Source organism: Bombyx mandarina, chromosome 17, assembly GCF_030267445.1.
Source record: "Bombyx mandarina strain Sakado chromosome 17, ASM3026744v2".
Taxonomy (NCBI): Eukaryota; Metazoa; Arthropoda; class Insecta; order Lepidoptera; family Bombycidae; genus Bombyx; species Bombyx mandarina.
The window spans coordinates 7,293,881-7,301,098 of record NC_143223.1 but is presented as its reverse complement, the minus strand read 5'-3'; the positions used below and the strand labels follow the sequence as shown (position 1 = coordinate 7,301,098).

At 36.6% G+C, this 7,218-nt stretch overlaps 1 long non-coding RNA gene across 1 annotated transcript; it reads left to right on the top strand.

Moving 5' to 3' along the window:
- Window positions 1–1,912: 1,912 nt before the first annotated feature.
- Window positions 1,913–4,350, top strand: LOC114253180 (uncharacterized). Its single transcript, XR_016324535.1, has 2 exons — window positions 1,913–2,458; window positions 4,114–4,350. It is a non-coding gene; the product is annotated as an uncharacterized LOC114253180 (long non-coding RNA).
- Window positions 4,351–7,218: the final 2,868 nt, after the last annotated feature.

The following is a 7,218-nucleotide window of genomic DNA, read 5'->3' as shown; positions in this document are numbered from 1 at the left end:
GACTTTGGTTCTCCGTCGAATTTCTTCGTTCCGGATTTTGTCCCTTAGAGAAATACCGAGCATAGCTCTCTCCATCGCCCGCTGTGCGACTCTTAACTTATGGGCCAGCCCTGTCGTCAGTGTCCAGGTTTCCGCGCCGTAGGTCATCGGTCATCATCTAGTATAAAATGAAGTGATAAAGAGAACAGAATTGCCATAATAACATTGAATATGGTAGGTATAAAACTAAAGGAAAAATTTTAAGTTCTCAAATCCATGTTGTGTATTTTATAAAGTGACTTAAACTTTGCAGCTAAAATCATATGCAGTTGTGATTACTTAACCGATATACCTAATTAAATCTAATTTTACAACTGATTTTCACGTTTATTATATATAAACGTTTCTGCTTTACAGTTTTCGTGGTCACGGATGACTAAGCTCTTCTTTGAATATTGAACTAAAAGCATTTTATGGTCGGGCTGTTTGTTTGACTTGGATTTACACTTTCACGGTAAGAGGATCCTAGGTGCTGAATGAGCGCCAACCATTTTGTCTGTTAAAGTGTAAGTGAAGTGATGTTAATATAAAATTTAAGCCCTTTAAGCGATTTTTATCTGTTCCCCAATTGAAATAATAGTTAAGGGTAACAGGTACGAAGAAGATAGTAATAATAATAATAATAACTCCACCGGAGTAGAGTTCATCCATAGTTCCTGGAGCCACTGCGGTCATCCACAGTGCGTTTCCAGAGGTCTTGTTTGCCACGCACCATCCGGCTATGGAATGAGCTCCCCTCCAAGGTGTTTTCCGAGCGCTATGATATGTCCTTCTTCAAACGAGGCTTGTGGAGAGTATTAAGCGGTAGGCAGCGACTTGGCTCTGCCCCTGGCATTGCTGAAGTCCATGGGCGACGGTAACCACTCACCATCAGGTGGGCCGTATGATCGTCTGCCTACAAGGGCAATAAAAAATAAATAAATAAAAAGATAACGAGGTGATGGATGCCGTGGAGAGCTTTTCGCAGGATAAAGAACAAACTTTTTTTTAAAGGGATTGAACTTGAATTGACTCGGTGTGTAGAGAGACTCGGAGACTATGTAGAAAAATAAATTATTAAGTTATCAATAGTCATTATATTAAATCTCATTCTCACTACTTTTTGATCCTCCTTATGTATAAAATCAGACAAGATCTAGGTTAGACTGGAATGTGGTAATGTAGCAATAGCCAACAAAAACTTCTGACAAACATTTGGTCTTTTTTTTTGAACTGTCTATGACCCAACACATCAGTTCCAAATGAAGTACATGGAGTCACGCAACAATAACCTGATAGGTTGTTATCACTATACAATACCAATAAGGTTTAAGTACATATCTAAAGGTCGGCTGCGGCATCCACATTATGATTCGACGGAAGTTCGTTCTCGCCAAAACATATAAGAGACGAAATGTGATTACAGAGTTGCCATTGCCTATTTAAAAGTAAAGATATCGAGAGGTGAAAGGCTATTTGGTTTAAGCGACATTTCCCTTTTTTTTTTATTGTCCTTGTAGGCAGACGAGCATACGGCCCACCTGATGGTGAGTGGTTACCGTCGCCCATGGACTTCAGCAATGCCAGGGGCAGAGTCAAACCGCTGCCTATCGCTTAATAGGCGACATTTATCTTTGCCATTAAATGCCCGTTTTGTTTGGTAAATTAGCATCAACAGCTCGACGTTTTTAATTGAACTTCAATTAAGTTTTCTTTATTCAAAAAGCTGAAGAAGTTTGCTATGATATTTTTTCCAAACTTTAACCCTATAAATGGATCTCATCCAAAGTTGCAAAAATGGCTTTTTTTATTGCTTAGATGGGTGGACGAGCTCACAGCTCACTTGGTGTTAAGTGGTTACTGGAGCCCATAGACATCTACAACGTAAATGCGCCACCCAGCCTGAGATATAAGTTCTAAGGTCTCAGTATAGTTACAACGGCTGCCCCGCCCTTCAAACCGAAACGTATTACTGCTTCACGGCAGAAATAGGCAGGGCGGTGGTGCCTACCCGCGCGGACTCACAAGAGGTCCTACCACCAGTAAATGTCTCTAGATTTCATTCCACTTGATTTTGTAATACTAGGATTTTTCACTATTTTTATATTTATGGCAAGTCTAGGTATATACTTATACTTTGAACATTATATTTTATATTATTAGATAAAACTGAACAAAGGTATTAAAATACTCTAATTTAATCAATTTATAAGGACTTATCGTTGATCCGCAAGTGTGATAAATATTATGCCATTCGGATTTCTCACTTTATCGTGCAGTCATATATTTATTTTTAATAAAAGTGTTTTTGTATTGCACTTTTTATAATACATATTAAAAAATGACAGCGTTCATTATAATAGTTGGAGTATTGTTATTAGTTAACATCGTATTTATTCTAGTTTCTCTGTTTCTCACCGTGTTCAACAAGGAGAGTAAGGTATAGCTGTTTCTTGATTTTCACTTATTATATAATTGAAAAATGTGTATAGGAATATTATTTCTTAAATAATATTTCTTAAATAATATTCCTATACACATTTATCGTATAGGAATATTATTTCTTAAATAATATTCCCATACACATTTTCGAGAAAATTAGATTTTCGATAAATTAGAGAACTTTTTTAACATTTGAATGTACTTCAAAATGGATAAAGGATTCAATTCAAATGGGTTTTATGTATGTAAGTAATACGAATAAATTTGACAATATTGTGTGTTTTCATTAAATTCTTATACAAGTAATTACCACCAAATTCTTGAAAACTTAAACGACCCTTGTAATGATATTTGCTAAAATGATTTCCATTTATTTATTGCGCAAATACGACTCACATCTAATACACAAATATGAATTAAAGAAGAATTGTTTCTGGGTCCTTCGTAATAAAGTATATTTTTGATAATTATTATCGGTATTACTTAAATTGTGTTAACACTAACATTCCTGAATTTATTTAACTCCTAGTGAAAAAAAGATAGCAAAGATGTACAAAAAAAATTCAAAGTAGTGTTAAGCAAAGCTTTATCACAGCTCTAGGCATCTTAAGCAGTAGTTTTATAGATTTACAAAATATATTTATAGTGCTTTTATATTCGTTAATTTACGTTTTTTTTTTTAATTCCGTACAAAAATAGGTAGCAAAAGAGATGAGATATTTTTCAAAAACACACTATCAACTCAGCACCGTTAATATGTTAACAAGTTACATATGATTAATATTACAATTTATTACATTCATATTATTAAATATTTTTATTTGTAAAATTTTTCAAATATACATGCTTAGATCTTATTTCTTATGGTTCTCAAATTAGCGCTCACCTTTTTATGTCCTGGAACCAAAAAAAGAGGAGCTCTGTGTTTCCCGACCTTCTAAAAATCTCAAAACTAGTCAACTGATCAGTCATCACTGTCGCTCATACTTGCTCGGGCATCTGCAATGTCAGAGGTACAAGCAGTTGCCTACAAAAGTATTTTGCTAGCTGTAGGCAAACTCAGTGACATAACTAAACTGATACCTACCGTCAAGTACTTTGCAAAATTTTGTTTGCAGCCTGAAGTCGTCGTGGCCTAAAGGATAAGACGTCCGTTGCATTCGTATCTAGCGATGCAACAGTGTTCGAATCCCGCAGGCGGTTCCAATTTTTCTAAAGAAATACGTAGATGACAAATGTTTACGAATGACTTCCACGGTGAAGGAATAACATCGTGTAATAAAGTAATGCCCGCAAAATTATAATTTGCGTAATTACTGGTGGTGGGGCATCTTGTGTGTCCGCATGGGTAGATACCACCATCCGCTATTTCTGCCGTGAAGCAGTAATGCGTTTCGATTTGAAAGGTGGGGCAGCCGTTCTAACTATATTGAGACCTTAGAACTTATATCTCAAGGTGGGTGACGCATTTACGTTGTAGATGTCTATGTGGGCTGTGAGCTCCTCTACCCATTTAAGCAATAACAAAATATAAAAAAGGATAGTTTTTACGCAAACGGTTGATAATTAAGTTATGGATCTTAGTAATATAAATAAACTCTGCTCCGATTTACATTTGCCTATATTAAATGAACGTAACCATTTTTATTGTAGGAAAACAAGAGTCCAAGAATTTCGCAGTTATCGGTGGCGCAAATAGTTCTGTCTCGACAGCACATGTCGTCTCGCGGAAGCTTACCTCAAGTGACAATTTTCAATACATTCGTCCGCGTCAGCACTGGAAGCACACCGAGTGGCATCACTCAGAGTTTCAGAGAAAAACATTCTAACGCAGAAGATGTCGGCAAATAAATTACTTCTTCAAACCCGAAATTAAATTATCCAAGCTTTTGTGGTCTTTTTTCATCCTAATCTAGCCCAGGAGCACAGTGAAGAAAACGGGTTCCGTTTTGTCTTACTATGCCAAACATAAATTTATACCGTTAAAAAAGTTTCATTTTTTTTATTGCTAAGATGGATGGACGAGCTCACAGCCCACCTGGTGTTAAGTGGTTACTTGAGCCCATAGACAACTACAACGTAAATACGCCACCCACCTTGAAATATAAGTTCTAAGGTCTCAGTATAGTTACAACGGCTGCCCCACCCTTCAAACCGAAACGCATTACTGCTTCACGGCTGAAATAGGCGGGGTGGTGGTACCTACCCGTGTGGACTCACAAGAGGTCATACCACCAGTAAAGCAATTTCTTTTATTACCCTTAAAGGCAGACGAGAAGCATATAGGCCACCTGTTGGTGATTGGTTATCGTCGCGCATGTACGTCAGCAATGCCAGGGGCACAACGAAACTGCTGCTTCCGTAAACAATTGTACGACTTTTCAAGATAACCATTATTGATTAGATTTTAGGACGACGGATACGGACTGTTGTAGTTACATATATCAGTATTTTTTTACATTTTTGCTTTAAGCATTTTTTGGCAGACAAAAATATCTTCACCATTAGTTGCACAAAGAAAACCATAAAATGCTTGGGAATGAGAAACAATCTTTTCTATTTATTTATTGCTTATAATAGACAGACCAATAGACGGTGTTTTGCATTGAAAACAGAACTAAATTAAATCTTTTTTTTTATAGCTTATATGGTTGGACCAGCTCACATCACATCTGGTGTTAAATGGTTCCGGAGCCCATAGACATCAACAACATAAATGCCGCTACCCGCTTTGAAATATGAGTCCGAACTCTCATTTTTATAGAACAACGGCTGCCTCGCCCTTCAGAGCGAAACGCATTACTGCTTTACGGCACGCCTTACCACAAGAAATTACGTAAATTATAATTTATACTGGTTTGATTTCACTTGTTTGGTTTGTAAACATTAATTATGTACGTATTTCATTAGAAAAAATTGTACTTACCTACGTGCGAAATTCGAGCACCGGCACCGTCATATCGCTCGATATGAATGCACGAGGCGTAATGTCCTTTAGGCCACTACGATTTCAAATTCAATTATTGAGTTGCAGACTATGTACTAAATATCAAAAAGAGTATACAACATATAAATTCTTATTGATTGCTCATTATAGCAATAAAATAAAAACAGAAAATAGAATTTTAAAATCATCAATAATAATTACATGATTAGATAACGGTATTCTGTGGCAGGTTGTTTTTGAACATGGAAGTATATTTGATAATATCTATTTAATTGTAAATATAACACTCTACTTATGCCTTAATGTAAGACATGTGTAAATGGTTAAATAGACCTTTTAAAAAACCTGTAATAGGTATAGGACCTATAAAGTTTCCATTTGACAATATAGGCCATTTGCAACTTAATTTATACGGCTGGCAATAAATTCTAAATTTAAATGAATTTTATTCTAAAAATATGGAATTATATTTTGAAATTTAATAATTTGTTGATTGATTAATGTTTTGTTTTCACTATATTTGTATCTTTTTTTTTTATTGCCTTTGTAGGCAGACGAACGTACGGCCCACCTGATGGTAAGTGGTTACCGTCGCCCATGGACTTCAGCAATGCCAGGAGCAGAGCCAAGCCGCTGCCTACTGCGGCTTGGCTCTGCTCCTACTATCTTTATTTTACTACTATCTTTTTCATCAATATGAACACCGTAAAAATATTAGTATTTGAGTCGACTAGTATCAAAGCCGGCAATGTGACTTTTGGACAATGACTGGTAAATCAGAAAAACGAATTATTGACTTTGTATTCCATTGGCAGTCACAAAACTCTTCTGAACGACATCTTAGATAAATAACAGGTTAAGTATTAACCTTTATTTAATGCAGGCTTTGAACCGTATTCTTTGAAGGAGACAATTATATTCAAATCAATCTGTATTGACATATCAATAATATTTTTTTGTCCAAATGCACAGATTGCCACCTTTGATAATAGACGACTCATTTATAGAATACAAGTTCCGTCGCAATGTCGCACGAATGGCTCACAACAATAACGTGAATACTACAAACGAAAACACGACTTATTGTTAGTATGAACGCTTCCAACTTGGAAATTTGGGTCTAAAAAATTAATACCGTATTCACCCGAAAACTAAGAAAGAATATCGGTCCATTTGCCAGGTAAAAAACTTCATAAATGGTTTCCTGGTAATTTGAGAAGCTCGAGAATCTCGGAACGATCAGCTTTAGTTTATCGCTCGTCTCCGCTGCTCCTACACTGCAAGCTCAACCTCATACGGCACAAAATACGCTCTCTAAGCTAAGGTTGAAAGTGTTGCGTCCTCCACTTGAAGGAGACGTTGAAGTCGTCGTGGCCTAAAGGATAAGACATGCTGTACATTCGTGTTGAGCGATGCATCGGTGTTCGAATCTCGCAGGCGGGTACCAATTTTTCTAATGAAATACGTACTAAACAAATGTTCACGATTGACTTCCACGGTGAAGCAATAACATCGTGTAATAAAAATCAAACCCGCAAAATTATAATTTGCGTAATTACTGGTGGTAGGACCTTTTGTGAGTCTGCGCGGGTAGGTACCACCACTCTGCCTATTTCTGCCGTAAAGCAGTAATGCGTTTTGGTTTGAAGGATGGGGCAGCCGTTGTAACCATACTGAGAACTTAGAACTTATATCTCAAGGTGGGTGGCGCATTTACGTGGTAGATGTATATGGGCTCCAGTAACCACTTAACACCAGGTGGGCTGTGAGTTCATCCACCCAACTAAGCAATAAAAAAAGGACTTCTACTC